General features: G+C 41.8%; 1 pseudogene; it reads right to left on the minus strand.

Annotated features, from left to right (window-relative positions):
- Positions 1-6,787: 6,787 nt before the first annotated feature.
- On the minus strand, positions 6,788-21,906 carry LOC121307335 (annotated as a pseudogene).
- Between the last annotated feature and the right edge of the window lie 331 nt (positions 21,907-22,237).

The following is a 22,237-nucleotide window of genomic DNA, read 5'->3' on the forward strand; positions in this document are numbered from 1 at the left end:
ACAGGGGCGCTGGAACTAGGGGTGCTGGGGGTCCTGGCTTTGCATGGCTTCCATTCTATACAAGGGTTCTAGTTTTGTTCAATGGCTTTCAGCCACTGCTATTCTATTACAACAGCAAGGTCTCTATCGATGGCCTAATAATTTAACCACACACACAGCCACATTTAAACTTGAGTTTAGCTGCCACGTGGAACAAGATTTTTGCAGTAAATCAATATGTTGACATGTTTCTTTGTTTTTTACATTTCTGTTTGATCAAGTTTGCCAAGTCAGAAATTAAAAAAAGACTGTGATAATGAATATGTTTATATGAGTTTCTTTATTAGCAATACAATATTTGGTACACATTATATATATATATATATATATATATATATATATATATATATATATATATATATATATATATATATATATACATATAGTCTAGTGTATCTTGCAAAGCGCTTTGTGATGGTGGTCCACTATGAAAGGTGCTATATAAAAATAAAGATTATTATTATTTATTATTATTATTATTATTATTATTATTATTATTATATTTGTGTGGGGAATGAATATCTTTAGCCTTGAGGTGTTAATACATTCATTAATATCAATTAGTGGGGAAAGGTAGACAGAGGATCCTGATGGCAACGATTCTCAGATACAATCTTTAAAACCAGAGAAACTAAGATGATCAGATTCCATCTCCAGTTAAAAATCAACACCAGCTAACATGTTTTATAGCCGTTCCTGAATATTTAGCACAGTATTCGTGTTTCTGATTTATAATACTGTAGCGTGCATGGGCAGCAGCAGGGCTGGTAGGTGACTTAATCACACACAGAGACGCAAGCCTGATATACGGTCCCTGCAAACGAGCCGGCTCTTCTGTACAGCAGTATCGGCGCTATGCTTCAGTGCCAGAGGTCCCGGGTTCGCGCTCGCCCTGATACGTTATAGTGCATTTATACAGCATGTCTCCTGCTTTTGGAGGTGTGCAAAATAAACAATCTATATGTTAAATTGAAATATCAAATAAAAGTACAGAATTTATAGATGCAGAATTATTGTGAAGCTTTCCGTTTTCAATTTGGCTATTAGCAGATATATAATAACTTTAAAAAATACATAATTAAAGAATTATCTAAAACACAGGTTTGTTCTGCCTTCAGTATGCTAGAATTAAAGGGGAGATGTGTTTGAAAACACAGTGGAGGAACTTGTAAGCTTTTGATGGCATGGTAACCAAGCAAATGCATTTCTATTGAAATCTATTGATATGTTTTACCGCATAGTTAATGATGCAATGATCAACCGTTCCTTTCTGTCCACACCTTCAGGCTTCATGGGATCAAGTCTACAGCTATTTATTCTTCTGTATTGTACATTATCTAATTTAAATTCTTCTAAAACTACAAATTGTAGGCCGTCCATGTTATGTTCAAGTTTTATAAAGCTTTGAAAACATGGAAAGTTGTTTTTTGCATGAACACAAAAGGTTACCTTCTACACAACTTTAATAAATGCAGTTATATCTCCTTTCAAACCCCTCTCCCTCCCTCGCTATATATATATATATATATATATATATATATATATATATATATATATATATATATATATCTTTGTTTGGGGAAGTTTTGCATGGTTTCCACTCATTTATTTTGGTTTTGTTTTTTGTTTCTTGATTTCAGACAGGCTTTTTGAACATCCCAAAGTCAGCACCACAGTTCTGTTTTGTCCTAATCTCACACCTCCCTAAACGTGATGTAACTGGCTAATCTCATGCTAATGTCTGTCGCCCCGGCAACATGCCTTGAGAAACGCTTTGAAGTGCGGCCGAGCGCATTCCCCGCTCCCTGGCTTTGTATTGCGGATTTCACTCACTCGGGCTTTTTTCTTTGTCAGGGTTTTACTCCACCCCCTCCTCTCTCTCCTTTTCTCTTTCATTCATTTTCTAATTCTCTTCACTGAGTTGCTCTATCCCCTTCTCTTTCCCTCCCTCAGCCCCTCTCTCACTTTGATTCTCTTCCTTACTCCCTAAGTCCCTCTCTTTTCATTCACTTTCCAGTTTTTCTGTCCTCCCTATCCTCTTATAAAAAGTTCACTGCAGTACATTTCTCATTTTGTAGCTTTTCCCTGGCTGTGCTTTACCATCGCTCTCTGTGCTTTATTATACTTTTACTGACATTTGTATAATGGTTAGATTATTAATATGCTTTACCAGACCTCTCTGTGCTTTACAATGCTTCCCTATGCTTTACCAGACCTCTCTGTGCTTTACAATGCTTCCCTATGCTTTACCAGACCTCTCTGTGCTTTACAATGCTTCCCTATGCTTTACCAGACCTCTCTGTGCTTTACAATGCTTCCCTATGCTTTACCACACCTCTCTGTGCTTTACAATGCTTCCCTATGCTTTACCACACCTCTCTGTGCTTTACAATGCTTCCCTGTGCTTTACCAGACCTCTCTGTGCTTTACAATGCTTCCCTGTGCTTTACCATGCCTCTCTGTGCTTTACAACCTGCTTCCCTATGCTTTACCAGACCTCTCTGTGCTTTACAATGCTTCCCTGTGCTTTACCAGACCTCTCTATGCTTTACAATGCTTCCCTATGCTTTACCAGACCTCTCTGTGCTTTACAATGCTTCCCTGTGCTTTAACAGACCTCTCTGTGCTTTATTAAAATTTGCTTTTCTTTTACTATGGGAAATGCTGGGGGAAACCTACCTGATTTATCAGCTCACTTATTCAAATTACTGTTTATTTATAATAAAAGCAATCTGGAAATAAGTCTCCTAGTTTGAAAGTGGCAGTATTAACATCTGCAGCTGTTGGATCATTTGGATAGAGGTCATCTTACACTTCTATTGTGGAAATCCAATCTATTTTTTAAACCACAGCTCAGATTAATGGATATCTAACCCTTGCTCAGTCCCTTTCTCTGTTTGGCTGTCTCTTTTATCTCTCCGTCCTATTTGGATGGTAATTTGTCAGTGATAATATATTTCAAACAGCCTCTGACTCATCAACCCATTATTTTTTTTCTCTCTCACTAGCTCTCTCCTCCTCCCACTTAACTGAAAATCTATCAGTTGTTAATCCACAGAACTTTTTTGTAAGAGACCTCCCCTGAACACTGGGTCCAGTTTTGGTCAATTCACTATGAAAAGGAATCCACTTGTTGAGTAAGTAGTGGGACTCCAAAAGATATGTGTCCCCAGGTGTTGTTACAACTGTCTAAATCCTGCTAACATCCTGACAACGTTTTACACTGATAACTTTAAAGACTGCTTCAAAGCTCTTTTCAAAATGTCCGCCCTAGTGCATTGGGCATTGAGAGCTGTCCTCTAAATCGCTGCAGGAAGAGCGATATCAAAAATAAATAAAATATAACAACGTACTCTGGATTTTCTGTTCTGTACCACATCAGGGATCGTTCTTGCTGTGTTACCTGCTTGACAAGGTGGGCAATAAACCTCACACTATCAGTGCACTAGAGCAGACATTTTAAAAAGACCTCTGAAACAGACTTCAAAATTATACGTGTAAAAAGTTGTCATCATGTTGAGAGTGAAAATAAAACTGACAGGTTCGTTATTTAAACAGCTGTAGCAGCTCATGAGGACAGGTAGTGCTGTCTTTTTCAGAAACACGCTACTTACTCTTTTAAAAAATACAGAGAACTAGGATGAGTCTATCAGCGCTGCTAAAGGAAGTGAGGCACAGTAGTTAAACTGTTTCAGCGTTGTACAGAAACCAGGATCAGAGGACATGGAAATTAAGTTGAAACAGACCACAACAGAGGGAAGGAGACTCTTCTTCACACAAAGAGTGGTGAGGGGATGGAATGGGTTACCTAGTCATGTTGCTGAAGGAGACTCTTCTTCACACAGAGAGTGGTGAGGGGATGGAATGGGTTACCTAGTCATGTTGCTGAAGGAGACTCTTCTTCACACAGAGAGTGGTGAGGGGATGGAATGGGTTACCTAGTCATGTTGCTGAAGGAGACTCTTCTTCACACAGAGAGTGGTGAGGGGATGGAATGGGTTACCTAGTCATGTTGCTGAAGGAGACTCTTCTTCACACAGAGAGTGGTGAGGGGATGGAATGGGTTACCTAGTCATGTTGCTGAAGGAGACTCTTCTTCACACAGAGAGTGGTGAGGGGATGGAATGGGTTACCTAGTCATGTTGCTGAAGGAGACTCTTCTTCACACAGAGAGTGGTGAGGGGATGGAATGGGTTACCTAGTCATGTTGCTGAAGGAGACTCTTCTTCACACAGAGAGTGGTGAGGGGATGGAATGGGTTACCTAGTCATGTTGCTGAAGGAGACTCTTCTTCACACAGAGAGTGGTGAGGGGATGGAATGGGTTACCTAGTCATGTTGCTGAAGGAGACTCTTCTTCACACAGAAAGTGATGAGGGGATGGAATGGGTTACCTAGTCATGTTGTTGAAGGAGACTCTTCTTCACACAAAGAGTGGTGAGGGGATGGAATGGGTTACCTAGTCATGTTGCTGAAGGAGACTTCCTCTGATAAAAGAACTGAACAGACAGCTGAACTGTAGAATCTAGTTGTCAACGTAATATTTTACCAGTCAGTTTAGTACATATGAAAGACAAGGTTGGCCAAGTGAAAATGATTCCTGAGTTTCATCATCTAATTAATTTGTCTGTGTTGTAAGTATAGCTTCTGGGCTGTAATTACACAGTTGCCAGTAAAAGGTATAATTACCTAGTCGAGTATATATCATCTGATATTTAAAAGGGCTGCATGTGTGCAGTGTTGTTGTATGACAAATCATAAACCATAATTCCACCTTTTTCTTTTACGGTGCAGTCATTCAAGGAGCTTTGAAATTATAAATGTTGTGTTTCTTTCTTTTTAAAGTGAGTTTGAGTTTTGCACTGGTGCCTTACACGGTTGCAATTTACCATAGTTTACAATGCTTCCCTATGCTTTACCAGACCTCTCTGTGCTTTACAATGCTTCCCTGTGCTTTACCAGACCTCTCTGTGCTTTACAATGCTTCCCTATGCTTTACCAGACCTCTCTGTGCTTTACAATGCTTCCCTATGCTTTACCAGACCTCTCTGTGCTTTACAATGCTTCCCTGTGCTTTACCAGACATCTCTGTGCTTTACAATGCTTCCCTATGCTTCACCAGACCTCTCTGTGCTTTGTTACACTTTGCTGTACTTTTATAAGGGGAATCTTTTATACCGGCAGTATGCTGTCGTGTTCTTGTTACTTGCCATATTTCTAACATCAGATCAGATTCTTTTTTTTCTGGCTATAGGCTGCCGTGCACTAGATGCTGCTTAACAGATTACTTCTTCTTTTAAAGTCACTTATCCAACACTGTGGATACGGTCGGTTATCTAAAGAAAATGACACTGAGGCTGATCTACACTGTGGCTGGTCTAAAGCCAGCACGAGTAGCAATTGTTTACTTGCAGTATCTTTGTTCTTACTTGTCTCTTCCTTTCTCTGGACAACTCAACCACATTCAGCTCAAGCTGCAGGTTTTTATATTGTGGCTGGAGGATTAACTGGATGGGGCATTTTACACTGCTGTGAAAAAGTCTTAGACGCATTGCATTGTTCTACTCTGATGCATTATGAACATCAACAATTTAATCAAAGCCTCCACTGGTGTTTTCTACTATTATAACAGCCTTGACTTCCATACAGAAGGAAACACATTGAGTGAAATCGCCCATCGCTCGATTTTCAAGGTGTGGTATCCAAAGCATAATCAACAAGTACAGAGAAACAGCATCTGTAATTGATAAACCCAGGACGGGAAGACCCCAAAAAGCTGTCTGATAAGGACAAGCGATATTTGAAGATAATATCCTCCAGGAATAGAAAGAAGAGAAACATTGATTGACATTAGAACTAGCAGAAAGCACAGGTGTCGCTGTCCGTCAAATCAGCAGTACGAAGGTCGCTCTTGACATCAGGACTGTCACACTTTACAGAGTTAAGATTTGCAGTCGAAACGTTTGTAAATTTGTTACTGAGTTTGGCATTGGCTAATTTTCTGGACATTGCTGGAGTTGAAACGAATGCTTAAATGGGTAATCCCACCTACCATAAATACATCAGTATTACATTTTTTGCAGAAATGGGTTTATTTTGCAAACAAACTTGTACTAAGTGTTTTAAGACAAAAAAAAGTATTAATGTATTATAACCAAAAGGAGTTTGTACTGTGTGTGTGTGTGTGTGTGTGTGTGTGTGTGTGTGTGTGTGTGTGTGGTTTTCAAGCTATGCTTGAGGCATGGAGACTGAACTGCTCCCTCCCTGCCTCACCCCCCTAAGAGAAGGGGTGCTCCCTCCAGTCCAGGGCAGGCTTGAGGCATGGAAACTGAACTGCTCCCTCCCTCCCTCACCCCCTAAGAGAAAGGGTGCTCCCTCCAGTCCAGGGCAGGCTTGAGGCATGGAGACTGAACTGCTCCCTCCCTCACCCCCCTAAGAGAAAGGGTGCTCCCTCCAGTCCAGGGCAGGCTTGAGGCATGGAGACTGAACTGCTCCCTCCCTGCCTCACCCCCCTAAGAGAAGGGGTGCTCCCTCCAGTCCAGGGCAGGCTTGAGTCATGGAGACTGAACTGCTCCCTCCCTGCCCCCCCCCCTAAGAGAAGGGGTGCTCCCTCCAGTCCAGGGCAGGCTTGAGTCATGGAGACTGAACTGATCCCTCCCTCCCTCACCCCCTAAGAGAAAGGGTGCTCCCTCCAGTCCAGGGCAGGCTTGTGGTTACAATCAAAAATGACATTAGAACATAAGAAAAGACTGGGAACAAGAAAAAGCCATTCGGCCCATCAAGGTTCTTCTCTTGTCAGCACACCATTCTCCCCTACTGTGCAAAACTCATCTAAAAGCACAGAATCTCGTCTTTTTTAAAATGTTGTTTTAGATCCTGCTGCTTCACCTGGCCGGCTATTCCATGCATTTCTAACTCTCTGTGTAAAACAGGGCTTCCTCCCTTCTGTTCCAAATTTACTTCTACTCAGCTTCCATTTATGGCCTCTTGTTCTTCTCTCTGTTCTAAATTTGATCCACATTTCTCATGTTTAATTGAATGATTCATGTGGGATATTTTTTTTATTGAATATCGACATTGGTATATGTTTTTTTTTTAATGTCATTTTTTTTCATTATTAGTCTGCCATCGCTCCAATATGCAAAAAAACGAACCAAACAAGGCAGCAGAAACAAAGCTTTATATTGTCAACAGGTTTGGCACTTCTGTTGGTGATCGTGTGAGAAAGCTTAAAAGCAAGAACACAATGCAGTTGTGGCTAGTTGTTCAGGGTTAGTTAAAGGACACAGAGATTAGAAATACTTTCGAATAATTCTAATTTGTTTTTGTGTTTGCAGTGCATGCACAGCTAGATTACTGGCATATTGTCTTTGCAAAGTGAAAAAGCATCTAGTAACATTACCAAACAGGAATGAAACCACCCCGTTTAGGTGCTCGTAAGTCGTCTGAAGTGTTTTCATATAGTTTTAGAATACTATGAATTTCAAATGCAAACCGTGCAGTGGAGGAAAGCAGCTTCGTACGCAGCCCAGCGTGAGGCTAAAAGTCCTGTCAGATCACTTTGATGGTTTTCTGAAGGTCGTCTTTGATTTTATTCAGATCTAACAACGCTGATTGCAGATCGTTCGCCACTTCGCGTATTTTAGCCGCGAATTCTGTCTTGGCTCCCTTCCGCAGCTCCATGGAGTCCTTGGCGATGAAGAAAACATCCAAACCCAGGGTCAACCCAGACAGCACCACGGATGCCATGCTGACCACACGGACTGCGTTGGCACTTGCCACTTGTGCCAACTGAACCATCCGTACAATCTCGGAGATATTGCTCCCTGCACTCACCCCCGTGTGAAACACGTCCCCCATCTCCGGGAACATCTCACTGTACACTTTCTCATTCGTCTTTGAGAAATCAAACCTTTTCATGTTCTCCATGCCAGTTTTGATGAAGTCCAAACACTCTGAGATGTCCTTCATCTCCGTTTGGTATCCCTTTATAATCTTCTCCACCTTTTTCCGGTCTAAAGTGTTGCTGACATTGTCTGTGATGGTTGCCGACGCGCCGGTCACTCCACCAGCTGTGGCCACCCCCAGCCCCACTGCGGTCACTATGATGGACGTCCCGAAGGTAAAAGGAGCCAGGATGAGACCGCTGATGGTGGCTACTCCCCCGGCCGCGCTCACCGCTCCTCCGGCGATGTTGGCGATAACGGCTTTCTTGTGATGCTTGTCGACTCTGTCCGCGATCCCGCAGAGCTCGCTGATGTACTTCTGCAGCGCATCAAAGCGTTCCAGGAAGAGCTTCAGGAAAAGCCTAATGCCTGTGTACACTTGGCAAGCTATGCTGGCCATGATCCTAGCAAAAAGAAAAGAGTTTATTGGAACCTTGGGGTAACAGAGTCTGGACACAACAAACTGGCAACCTTGCGCACTGCAAGCAAGCATCTTAACCACAATGCAAAAGAGCCAGGCTTGTCTGCACTGGGGGGGTTATAGAGCTCATCTTTGTCAGAGGACAGAAATGCACAGCACTGCCTGTTTCACTACAAGGGCTTTCTCTGACGGGTGGAACGCTTTTGAGCTTTTACCAGGAAGAGAATCTCTGAGATTACCAAAAGGTGCCCTCGAGGACGGCAACAAGTTTACACAAAGCGAACGGAATCAAGTGGGGAAAAAGCTCAAAGGTTCAACACAAAACCATAATTACATGGCCCACAACCCCGCCTCCCCCCCCAAAAAAAACACTCCACACGAAATTAAAATTTCTTTGTAATCTGAAAAGACGAAAGCAGGACCCCAGGTAGTCCTTACTATTGTCCAATTTCAGGTGCTGTATTGTGCGAATGCTACTCTTACCTGGTTCTTTCGCTGTCAGTGTACTCTTCATCAGTATTCATATCTCCCCATTCTAAATTCAAACAGACAGTTCTTCAAAATAATAATGCACGCGAGACACTGTAATACGTACTGACGGGCAAATCTGTCATTAGGGTTCAGTCGATAATTCCTGCTGGTGTCAACTCCTTATTAAAATCAATTTCCAATTCCTTCGAAAGAATTGTCGTTTATATCTGAGCCACAATAATTGTGACCGGATTTGTTCGACTGCTTTCATTTGAAGCCAACTTAATAGATTAATAAACAGTGACTTCGAAAGATGCTCTTTTTTTTTAATTTAGTCGTTGCTATTTTTTTTTTTTGTTCGTTCTTTTCTCCCAATTTGAAATGCCCAATTATTATTCAGGCTCAGCTCACCGCTACCATCCCTGCGCTGACTCTGGAGCGGCGAAGACGAACACACGCTGTCCTCCAAAGAGTGTGCCGTCAGCCGCCCGCTTCTTTACACGCTGCGGCTTCACCATGCAGCCGCCCCGGAGCTACAGCGTCTGAGGACAACGCAGCTCTGGGCAGCTTACAGGCAAGCCTGCAGGCGCCCGGCCAGACTACAGGGGGCGCTGGTGCGCAATAAGCCTCCTCGGTGAAGCTCAGCCAACTGGGAACTCCCGTCCACGGTCAGCTGTGGAATAGCCCAGACTCGAACCTCGATCCCCAGGCTATAGGGCGCATCCTGCACTCACACAGAGCCCCTTTACTGGACGCGCCACTCTGGAGCCCCGAATGAAGCTCATTTTAACAGAAATACTGCTAATTGCAATTTTGATCAAGGAAATTGATTAAACGGAAACTGGAACTGGGAATTGATTTTAAAAAGAAAAGTAGCTCAACTTTGTGTGGCAGCGAGACTATTCTGTGTTGTCTGACACTCTGATCAGATTCACTAAAATGCAAAGAGATTAGTTTGATGTTATCACAAAGGCTTCCACTATATTGCAAGGTCTAGTTAACATTATCAGTGGGTGTTTCCTTAACTTTATGAGCAAACCAGACCCAGAACATCAGCAAAAGTCCTCACCCTTCCTAGTGTTCCACCAGTCCAGAAGGCCGTCAGTCTCCTATTGAAATAAATGTAGGTTTCTATTATATCAGCATTAAATGTTCGTTTTGCGCAATATAACGTATTGTTGCAAATGTACGTTGAACTTAAGTTTGCATTGACGCATCACAGTTGAAGTGAAGCGTCCCAAACTTTATCCAACGTCGGCTATCACAGAGAGGGATGGGGGATGTGCTGTTCAGGTATAGCGAGATATTTAAGGGTTAAAGTGTTTGCAGCTGGCCACATACAACCAGAAATCTGCCCCATTGTGCACTTCCACTAGGTACACAGGTCTCCAATGTGCATAACATCATTTTAAACCCCCTGGTACTACTCGAAGTTCTCAGTTTGCTTGCCTTGCCTTCCAGGAAGTTTATTTCTACTTGGTTACTTCGCCCCAGCAGTGGCTCACGTTACTGGATGAAAGCATGTCAGGCATAAGGGAAGCAGCTGATTGGTCATTTACAGGAAAGAAGGTAGGAAAGGGGTGGGATCAATTTCAACCTCCAGGCGACCCAGGAAGTGCAAGACAGTCTGAAAGCACGGCTTGCAAACAGAAATTTCTTTCACCCAGTATCATGTTTTAAAAATGAAAATTCATGTTTTGCGTAAACCTTTCCCTTCAAAACTGCACATCTGAGACCTACATAACGAATTGATGCGCATGGCTGGGAAAATATATGGAACTATTTTGTTAGCTACAATTAGTATAATACACCAACATGGAGGTTCAAAACTCAGATAATGACCAGTGGGGGTGGTTGGGTAAGAAAGTTTAAGGGTTGATGACTCTCAATAGACAGGTCTCAATCTGACTGATAAGGACCAAGGCAGAGGTCACTCGAGCCGTTATAAGCCATACTGTTCAGTGTTTTGTCAAAAAATATTTGCGTCTGTTTACAAGAATCTAAACTTTAGCAAGATCCTGTAGGCCTCAAAGCCCCGAGTTATGCTGTTGAGCCCCCAGTAAATGTGTCTGTAATAACTGCGTACCTCTTTATTCTCTCTGTGGCTCTCATCACCAAACATGTCTTTATTCTCTTCTTGACGGAAGTGAATTGAATTTAGGAGACTGCTACCTGGAAGTGCTTTGCTCAGTAAATGTAAAAACATCCTTAATTTAAACAGCAAGGGATACCTCTGGATCCACGACGGGAGTCTCTGCACCAGGAAGGTTTTCACACAGATTCTCTGCAGGCTCCATTTTCTGGTTTTCCTTTGAAAGAAAAATCAACAGAACAGAGCAGGATTGTTACCGTGCAATTTGTAGAGGCAGCGGACTGCGAAAGTATTAGGGCAGCTCACTCTGACTTGAATATCCAGCTCTGTCTGCTGAGACTGTCGGGAATGATAAGAGACGCCCTCCACACACAATCACAACTGGTGTGGCCCTCCAGGACTGCTTAAACATAACAAAACGCCTGTAATTGTAGAACTGTTCGGTGTGTTTTATGTATAAAATGACATCTGTAAACTGATTTGCAATGTGGTATTATATTACATCAACAGCAAATATCGCTACTAGAAACAGGCGCTTGAAGACAATATCAACTACACATGTAAAGAACTGGCAAACACGTTTTCCAGTGCGCTAAAACCAGTACTTGAGCAATGATCAGCCCCTCATGTCTGTTATTTAGGTTATATTTGTTTTATTTTTACATACACAACTCTAAGGAGAATGTACAAACAGAGGAGCCTCGCTGACTTTGCTGTAGTGCTCTGCGTCTCATTGGTTAACTCTTGTGTGTTACCGGCGTCTGTCAACATTGAATTCCATTTGCCCTGTTTCTGCACAGCTCTGTGTGCCATTTAAACTCTCCCGGAAGCAGGGGGGGGGGGTCTGAAAACGCTACAATCTTGCTGATTGTAAAAGCAAGCATGTATGTTTTTAAATGTTCCTCTGAAAGACAGACCTCTTTATCCCCTGCTGGCTGCTCTACACTCTCTGTCTCTTCTTTCTTTTTCTTGCCCAGCTGCACTCTGATCTTGTCCTGAAAACAAGACCAACTCAATTAGAGCTATTGAAAATATCTGCCATGGATATTCTACATCCACACAGCACTGCCACAACGTCCTGGATAGACCTGCAATAAAACCTTTCCGAAACAATCAATGGAGCTAATCAATATAAATGAAGTCACTAAGCATACTGCAACAACTATAGTATGAGTTATAGAAAGAGTTACCAAGTCACATTGTTGGTGCTGAATAGTTGAGTAAAAGACTCACGCACCACCTATCTGGACAGTAGTATGGCTGCCAACCTGAAAACCAGGAGCTGTGATTGCATCCTGATGTATCTAACTTGTGCTCAATGTATGGTCCTGGCATTTAGTGTATCAGGAAGGCATATCGAATTCCCAGGACACCTTCCTCAAAACCAGGACAATCCAAAGAAAAGGGACAGGTAGAAAGCTTAACAACTATTCACAGTACAGGGGCAAAATAATGATTTAAAAAGATCAGGAAGTCAAAAATAAGCATTATATATCCTCAGATATAATGTCTACAAACTGACTTCAGTAATACACAAAATTAAAGTAAACACATCATTTTTTACAGAGATTAACGCCCTTAGAAATGATGCATCGTTATAATTTCTCAGTTTTCATGCATTTATGCTAGATGTGACTACAAATACAGACTATTTCACAGGTAAAACTGATGTGCAAGATCAGTTTTTAGGTAATGTAAAAACACTGCTGTGTGTCATTATCAGCATGCGAACCCACGTCCACTCTACTCATCGATGGGCTCTTAATTCAATTTGCAAATTCTTTTTAAATGAAGCAATGTTGATGTTTTCTTTTTATTGGTTTGAAATGTAATGTTCATGAGAAACTACGATTAATGTCAACAGCAAAGCAAACGTATCTGTTTACGTTTTTATTTGAAAATAAATCTTTTTCAACTACTTTAATGCTGCATCCAAAACATTTTGAAAATTACTGTCGTTAACTGCATCCTAAGATGAATTGCCAGTATTTTACAACACCAGTAAAATAATATCTATTAATTTTGACATAATACTAAAACGACACGTTTTGGAGATTTAATTAAATGTATCATATTTTTCCACCAAAAAGAAAATAGTATGCAAATATTTATCATATGCAATACGTTGGGTATTGTATTTATTTATCTTTTTTACTTCTGCAACTTTGCGATGGACTTCTTGTTTTTTCTTGTTCATAGTGAATTGTTTTTTTTTGTTTTCTTTTTTCTTTTTAGAGAAATCAATTCATTGTCTGTTTCCTGTTTGAGTTTGCAACAAAAAAATAAAAAATAAAAAATAAAAAATGACAATTGATTGCACCTGTACCAAAATCTGACAGCGTACCACTTTCTGACATTCCATCTGTACTGTGCTAATTTTGGAGAAATATCCAGTCTCTTTAAATAATACTAAGTGACTAGAACCAGTCCAAATTCTACTGCCAGTTGGAAGCTCCAGGACTGTTGCCTGTAGTTTGTCTTCAGGGCTGAAGAAAGAGAAACTCGTGTAGCGAGTGTACGTTTGGAGCAAGCGAAGTGGGTAGTTATATAAAGACGGTGTGTTGTATATTTACTGGCAACATGGAAGTAACATCTTTCGAAATCACGTTACAAAATATAATTTTTAATAACAGCTGGCGTCATTTTTTAAAAACAATAGATAAAAATGACAGAGAAAGTCTTTGATTCAGGCGAGGGCAAAGCGGTCGACTTTCAGAGGTTCTGTCGTAATCACAGGTACGTCCTTTACGCGCAGGCAAGGTAAGGTTTTGGACACGAATGACCGATTTGTAAAACCTACAATGCATGCTGCGGGATCCAGAAGCAGCCCAGATACGTGGATACACATTTCAAGGGCATTACATGCAAAACTCACCTTTATTTTTGCGCAGGTTTGCATTGTTGTAGATTTTAAAAGTGTCTGTGTGGTTTGCCTCCGTGTGTTTACAAAAGCATCTTAAGACGCCACGCCGAGTCGCCACTGTGAGTTATTTGTTATTACTGATTGCCATCGAGTTTCTATGGGAAGTAATTCTTTAGACGAGGCAGATAGTATGAACACACTTCCTTCATGCAAAGTCATTCTGCGAGCTAGCAAGGCGTGGTTTTCCAGCGGAATTTTTGAACTTTTGAATTTCTGTTCTGATCAAATTCAGTATTAGGCTGATTTTAATTGAATGGTTTAATTATTATTTCAGACTGTATATACATATATATATATATATATATATATAATCTGATAATATATATATATATATATATATATATATATATATATAATATATGCAAATACAGTCACTGGGATATATTAAAGGTGCATCTCACTGCTTCTGTCACAATGAGCGAGACTGACTTTAATTGAAGGGCTAATGTCTGGCACTCGGTTGGCAGGTGGTTCCACATTAAAGGTAAATTGGTTCTCAAAAATGATAGCTCTGTTGTCTTTATGGTAACCAACTTTGCTAATGTTCCCTAAAACAGTCACAGTAATGTACAATCCCATTTTTAGTGTGTTTCCTCCAGCTTGACATATATGAATTGGTTGTTTGATTGTAGTTTTGTAAGATGAACAGGCGTTTCGGTTATATTAGTAAACTCTTTAGAAATATGGTTCATAGTTAATAGACGGTAATGTGTCGTTGTATAAGGTAACAGCTATTGATAACAGAATGCACAAGTCCAGTTATACTAGACATTATGAGCATTGATACTGTACAGGATTACCATATGGCTCCGTGTACACTCGGAGAGTGAGGGACAGTTCAGGTTTTCAACTCACCTTGCAATGCATTGTACCTGTCACAGCAGGACTACACTTACCAGAATGCATTGGGGCGTGAGTCAAAAAGCCTGAACTGGATCAAACAGTCCTAGTGTACATGGAGTCATATGGTAACCCTAGAACTCCAGATACTGCTTTGCCAATCGTAGCACGTGATTCCATTTTAGTGAGAATTAATGAATTCCTTCAAGGGAAATATACTCCATAATGATCTCAATGCATGAAGAAATAGCAATTGAGGTTTTAGGAGGAAGAGATCTCACGAATTAGAAAACTGTGTGTCAGGTGTAGTGAGGAAGACTCGCTCTCTTCAGGAGTAGAAAGGAATCGCTCCAGCAAGTCTTTCTTTACTAGAAACTATGCCTCAACCAAACCCTCCCACTGGTTTCTATAGAGGCCAGAAAGTCTGTTATTAGTCAATAGTGGAATTGCTGAGATGACACTAATTCCGCAAAAGTCATAATAGTAGTACAGTATTGCATGTTAGATTTCGAAATGCCACATTATTCAGTTTTTGCCAGTTTTTCGTGAAGTATGTGGGAAACTACAAAAGTGGTGTGTAATGCAATATGCCAAGGTAACATTATTCAGCTGGTTTAATTCGATTTTATGAAGCAAAAAGAGTTAATTTTGTATAGAGGTTGATGGCCAGGTTGTCAGATTACGAACTCTTTTACTTGACACCTCGTTCACTACACTACACTGCCCCTCCCCAAACTCCTCCCATCCCCTCTTCTAATACCCATCCTCACCTCCCCCTCCCTCTCTCCCTCACCCTCCCCTCACCTTCAACCTCACCACCCCCTCCTCCACTCCCTCCCATCCCTCCCCTCACCTTCAACCTCAACCTCACCCTCCCCTCACCTTCAACCTGGAGTGGGAGTGGTGGCGACCGCTCCCTCCCCCCTCAGGGGAGTGGTGGTGGAGGGAGGGGAGGGGGAGTGGGTCAGAGGGAGGAGGGGGGAGGGTAGGGAGGGGAGTGGAAGTTGGAGTGGGAGTGGTCCCTCCCCCAGGGGAGGGGAGGGTAGGGAGGGGACCTGGAACTGGTGGGGGATGGTGTGAGGGGACCTGGGGGAGTGGGAGTGGGAGGGGAGTGGACCACCCCTAGTGGTGGAGGAGGGAAGGGGGGAGGAGGGGAGGGGGGGAGGTGGGAGGAGGGGAGTGGGAGTTGGAACACCACCCTCACCAGTGGTGGGGGGGAGGGGGGTGGGGAGGGAGGGGAGTCCCTCTCCCCCCTCCCAGTGGTCCCCCTCACCTTCAACCTCACCTCACCACCCCTCCCTCCCCCCCCTCCCATCCCTCCCCTCACCACCACCTCCTCCCCTCCCCCCCTCCCCAACTCTCCCTCTCCCCCCTCACCTTCAAGTGGGACCCTCACCACCCCCTCCTCCCTCTCCCCTCACACACAACACCCTCTCCCTCTCTCCCTTCCTCCCTCCCCCAACTCCCCCTCTCCCTCACTTCACCCACCCTCAAGTTAGTATTGACATACAAATCTTGCTCTTAAAAGTTTTATTAGTCAATATTTCCAGATATATAAAATAACATTAACAAAATATCTGTATTTTTTTTCTAACCAAATATTCACAAGAGACATGAATTTAATTTTGTCATCATATAGGTAGTACTGATAAAGATATTGCATATAATAAAGCAAGAGATTAGAAAGCATTGCGTACTGAAAGTTTCTATACAGTGAAGACAAGGTCAGCTACCAAGTTATTGCGATTGGAAATAAGGCCTTTATTGCTATTGTAAACATTAACATCTTTCATCTACAGATTTATACACAGCCTAGTCGTCTTCTATTTTATTTTGGATTCAAAGTCAGAAAAACTTTGGCAATGTTCTGACTAGTACCGCTTAATAAACATTTAATTATTTTTCAGAACTAAGAGTCCAAGCTGTGTGCACAGAAGGGGAGGACTAATCCTGCTTGGTTGTTTCCTGGAATTCCTCTCGTATTTTATTCAGCTCGTACAACCCTGCCTGCAATTCGCCTGCAACTTCACGGATTTTAGCCGCGAATTCTGTTTTGGCGCCATTCCGTAATTCAATCGAATCCTTCGCGATGAAGAAGACATCCAGACCCAGAAACAATCCCGACAGTATCCCCGTGGCCACTCCCGCAATGCGGACCGCCCTCACCGCTCCTCCTGCCACTTTAGCCAGCTGCACCACCCTTACAATCTCGGCGATGTTGGCAAACCCTTTGCCAGCTCGGGCCCCGGCTTGAAAAATACCCTCCATTTTAGGGGAAGCCTTGCCTGACAGGTTCTCACTGACTGTGGAGAAATCAAACCTTTTCATGTTCTCCATTCCAGTCTGGATGTAGCTTAAACACTCCGAGATGGGGGTCATGTCTTTTTGGTATCCTTCAATGATGTCCTCCACCCGTTTGCGGTCGAAAGAGTTGTTCACGGTGTCTGAAATGGTAGCTGATGCACTGGTAAGCCCTCCAGCCGTGGCGACGCCAAGCCCCACTGTGGTCACTATGACAGAGGCTCCGAATGTGAACGGAGCCAAGATGAGGCCGGTGATGGTGGCTATTCCCCCAGCCGCGCTCACAGCCCCCCCAGCGATGCTGGCGATTGTCGCCCCCTTGTGGAAACGGTCGACTCCGTCAGCAATGCTCCGCAGCTCATCCACGTATTTCTGCAGCCTTTCAGCACGGTCGACGAACAGCTTCACAAAGAGATTAATGCCTTTGTAGACTTTGCAAGCTGTGCTGGTGATGAGCCTAGAGAGACACAGGCGTGTTTAATGTGGCACTGTCGCTGATCAGGTTGTGAATCTCTCAACAAGTACCTTTTACTGCTAAGCAAAATCTATTTGTTTTCATGCAGTGTGGGTTTTTTTTTTCTGTTTTTGAGAAACTTAAATTTCAAAATAAAACTTACTTAATTTCTTTTTCCTCTGTGAATCCTTCATCAGAACTCCAGTCATCCCATCCTAAATTGACAAAGACCGCTTAATATGCAACCACATGAAATAAGCCCTGCTTACGAGCTACTATGATTTAAGTGCACTTTGTATATACGTTAACTTGTTATGTACGGTTGGTGACTTCTTTAACAGGGCTCTTGAACAATTCAATGCAGGCACGACTTGAGTCATTCTTAAAAACGTCGATATGAAGACAAATGAAGAAACAGCGACATCTAGTGGAAATACAAACCGATGCAACGGCTAGTGTTTCTGCGCACACAATGCAAAATGAAATCCCTATAAACTGCAGTGTTTCACAGTCATTTTATACACACTGGTGTCGTGCGACCCGTTTATGATAATCTCACCTTCGTCAGTGTACCACCAATCCAAAACACTCTCATTATCCTGTTGAAGAAAGAATAGTTTTAGTAACGGAGCGAAAATGAGATTCACAGTTAACCCGTGCCTGACTGGTGTGTCAAATACCCTAATCAGCAATTATATATGTTAACAATGTCTTCTTGTTTAGAGCAATCAAAAAGCCAAACTAAATACTTGGGTAGAAAGAAGAACGAAGAGGGAATTGATTGTAAGATTACAATCTTAACAGTTCATACAGTTAACGAGAACCTATACTTTAAGCACAGTGCAGAAACCGGGACTAGAGGACACAGGTGGAAATTAAGATGGACTTACAGCAGAGGGTACGAGACATTTCTTCACACATAAAACTAAATGAGTAGGGCTGTACTGGTTTCATGGCTAAACATAGGAATTTCAAGGAATTTTACGATTTAAACATATTTATTGAAGCAGAAAATAAGCTTTGTCACATTCAAAATAGAACATTTTCTCTAGCGTTCTTACAGAACAAAATGTTGGTCAATATTAAAATGCTTACCTGCAAAACAGTAAATGCTCAATTCTAGAAAATGTTGTTTATGTCCACCTTTTAAAGACATTCAACTGCCACCGTCAAACAAAATAGAAACATACATATAAAAATAACAGCAGACACGTGAAATGGAACGCTCTTTAGCAGAAATATATCTGTTTTTTTTCGTTGAGGACATTTGAAAGAAAAGACGCGGCTCTGTGCGGTGTGTGTTTAATCGTTGACAGGAAGCAAACTAAACCGGCCGCCAGCTTCCTGAATGCAGTGGAACAGGCAGTGCGTCAAGAAGGCAAAAGTTTGCTATATTTGTTTTCAAGTGATAAAAATATATGTATATTTACAGTTCTTTCAGAAACTGGCCTTTTCAACGGGAACTACATATTAGACAACACTGGATAGATTTCACGGAAATCTATGATAACCATGAAAAACAATACAGCTTTACTTATAAGAGGCAAGAAAATAGATTTGAAATGATTGTTTCGCATCCCTTTAAATGCTGTTTAAATGGACACAAACCTGTTTTTTGATAAGGAGGTTTGTATCACTGTACATGTCTTCATCATCCACGTTCTCCATTGCATCCTAGAAAGAAAGAACAGCGGTGTCAGTTTTTGGTGGTTTTCGTCTCTGGAGTCTAGTCCTGCAGGTGTCCGCTCTGAGCTCGCTGCGCGTCTGGCCAGCGGGGTGCCTGCCGGTTTTGCCTCCCTGAGGACGAGAACCTGTGCGTAGATCAGTCTCTGAGCTCGATAGCCACTTCACTCGTGACTAGTCAGAGTGACCAGTTATTAATACTGAGGTGACTTATTTCAAAGTATTGGACATATTCTACATATATAAAAACTGTTGAAGAAATGTAATATTTTACATTGTTTTACTCTTTGTCAAGTTTTGCACTACTGTAAACAAAAACCAGAATGAAACTGAAACCTCTCTGGTCTTGCCGAGTCCCTCTGCACCAAACAGCTCCTCGTTCTGCTCCTGTCCAGGCTTCATTTTCATCTAGCTCTTGAAAAGAGTCGAAAGCACTTTCTGTGGGTGGAATATACAGCATTTCTAAACACATTTTAAAAGGGCTGAAATAAGGTATGCTACAGTATTCATGTATCCTCTAATAAGAAATGTTTACGCTGCTCGCTCCAGTTCAAAGCTCTAGTACTCGCCTATCGCTGTCTTCACCTTTCTGCTCCATCATTTCTCCCTACACCCCACCCGCTCCTCCACCACCTGCAGACCAGCTGAACCCCACTCTGCTCCCCCCGCCTCCAGAGCCAGCTCCTCCACTCTCGCCCCTCAGTGGTGGAACGACCTACCCACGAATATCTGGACTGCTCAGTCCCTGACCACCTTCCAGAGCCTCCTCAAGACACACCTGTTCAGACAACATCTGTAATCCTCACGTGTCTCCACTATACTGGACTGCATGGCACCCGATTGCACCAGGACTTGCATCAGCTTGCACTGATCTGCTCCCCACATCACCATATTCAGCTACTGCTCTTAACTGTAATTATTTCCTGCATCTTGAACTTGATTTTACTCGTGCAGGCTCCCATATTCATTTTTTTTTTTCAATTGCTCTTATTTGAAATCATTCTCGTCCTTTTATCATACTTACTGCGTGCTAACCAACTGCTCTTAGTCGAACTCGCTCTTAAATGTAATTATTTCCTGTAGACTTTGTTTTGCTCATTTGAATTTGATCTTATTTTCGACTGATTTTACTGTACCTTATAACTGCTCTTATCTGTAATGTGATATTTTATAATGTGATATTTTGTAATGTGATACAATTTTATCACAATAAATTTTATCGTATCACAGTACAACATAAGCTGCCCTGGATAAGGGTTTCTATAATAAATAAATAAATAAATAAATAAATAAATAATAAATAATAATAATAATAATAATAATAATAATAATAATAATAATAATAATAATAATAATAATAAAAGGGGCAATAAGATGGCATTTCTGCTTACAAGTGACAATTTTTTATCTAGTCTTATTTCGGCCCACGCAGGATTAGACACACATTTCCTATAACAAGTGCTGTAGATGTTTTGGTAGAAGAGCAAGAGGGAGAAATACAAGTAAGAAAGAAAACAGAATGTATCTTTTGGTTTCACAAGTCGCTGATCTCAAACAAACTTTTAGTTTCGGTCTGTGCTGTGCTGCTGTGTGTTTAAGTATTAAACTCACAGCACTGTGCTTCTCTACTCGCGCTGGGTACCTGATTACGAGCGCTGTGCTTGTTGAAGCGGTGGTAAGGGGATGACCTGGGATACTTTGCATGCACAACACCTTGTTCTTTGTTTAGAACAAATTAGGACTGTTATCAGAGCAGTAAAGTCCATTAAATTTAGACAGGGCTGGGTCGAACATGCGAGTTTCATTTTTGAATATTCTTTCAATATCCGGGTGATGAAAGTTAGCATTAACATTAATTAAACTGCTACTGTGAGTTATCAGATTCTCGGTGGGTGTGGGTGTCTGTTTGTATGTTTGAAACTCGACACTATTACGAGCCTGTATAAATGCATTCATACAAGCAGCAGGTATAGTCCTGAAGATTACCCCAGATTCTGGTGGGAGCGACGGGCGTCTGTCCTTCAGCGTCGGAAAAGGTCAGCTGTCAGACTAGGTGATATTTTACAGGTTTGAGTGAGTGTGTGTACCTGAGCAGATAGAAAAGTGGTTCCGCCTCAAGATGTTTCTTCTTGTCTGTTGCATCACCCAGTCACCAAGAGATCCTCGCCCAGTTGGATAAGATCTTAATTCCCCAGATAACCCCTTGAGTTCATCCATTGCACAGAGATTCGCCTGTTGCACAGCGAACCCATAACAACACATCTCCGCATTTTACACATTATTTACTTTTGTTTTCGCTGTGCTTTATTGCACTTGAATGCTTTTCCTATAGCAAACTTGTAAAGGGTACTAGAGATAAAACACTGTATAGAGCGCGCACATCAATTTGCGTTTAATAACAATCCTACCATGACCCTTAAATTTCTGGTCTGTTTTGGGGTAGGTTTTATTAAGTAGATTCGGTGGGGGAGGGCAAAAAAAAAAAAGTAAACATTTCTGAGCAGGAAAAAGTTACAATGAGAAAGTGAAAGTTAAAACATACGGCGTTTTCAAAAGTTATTTTCTTTTCATATTGCGGCTGCATAATTATATCCCTTCAAATGCCATTTAAATCAACGCGGTATTTAATTGTCCTACCTTACAAGCAGGTACCAGATTAATCTCTCTTCTTTTTGTTTGATACGCTGTTAAAATTAAAGGAAGCGGCTGTCTGCACATACCTTTATCATAAAACCCAGCTGTGGTTTCGGTTTTGATTGACAACTGGCTCCCCCCTCCCCCCCCCCCCCCCCCCCGCATGTGCAGCGATTGGGTGTTCTGTCGTAATTTGCATAAATAAATATATCTTAGGGCTGTAACTAGGGTTACCATATGACTCCATGTTCACGAGGAAACATTGGGAGAGATCAGGTTTTTCAACTTACATCGCAATGCACACTGGCACATTGTATCTGTCTCGGGTACCTTTACAGATACTTTTCATAGCAGGACTGCACTCACAACTTACAAATATAACGTGAAAAAATTAATATAACGGGTGGTTTTTTTTATATATATATATATAAAAA

The sequence above is a fragment of the Polyodon spathula genome, chromosome 55 (genome assembly GCF_017654505.1).
Source record: "Polyodon spathula isolate WHYD16114869_AA chromosome 55, ASM1765450v1, whole genome shotgun sequence".
NCBI classification, from domain to species: Eukaryota; Metazoa; Chordata; class Actinopteri; order Acipenseriformes; family Polyodontidae; genus Polyodon; species Polyodon spathula.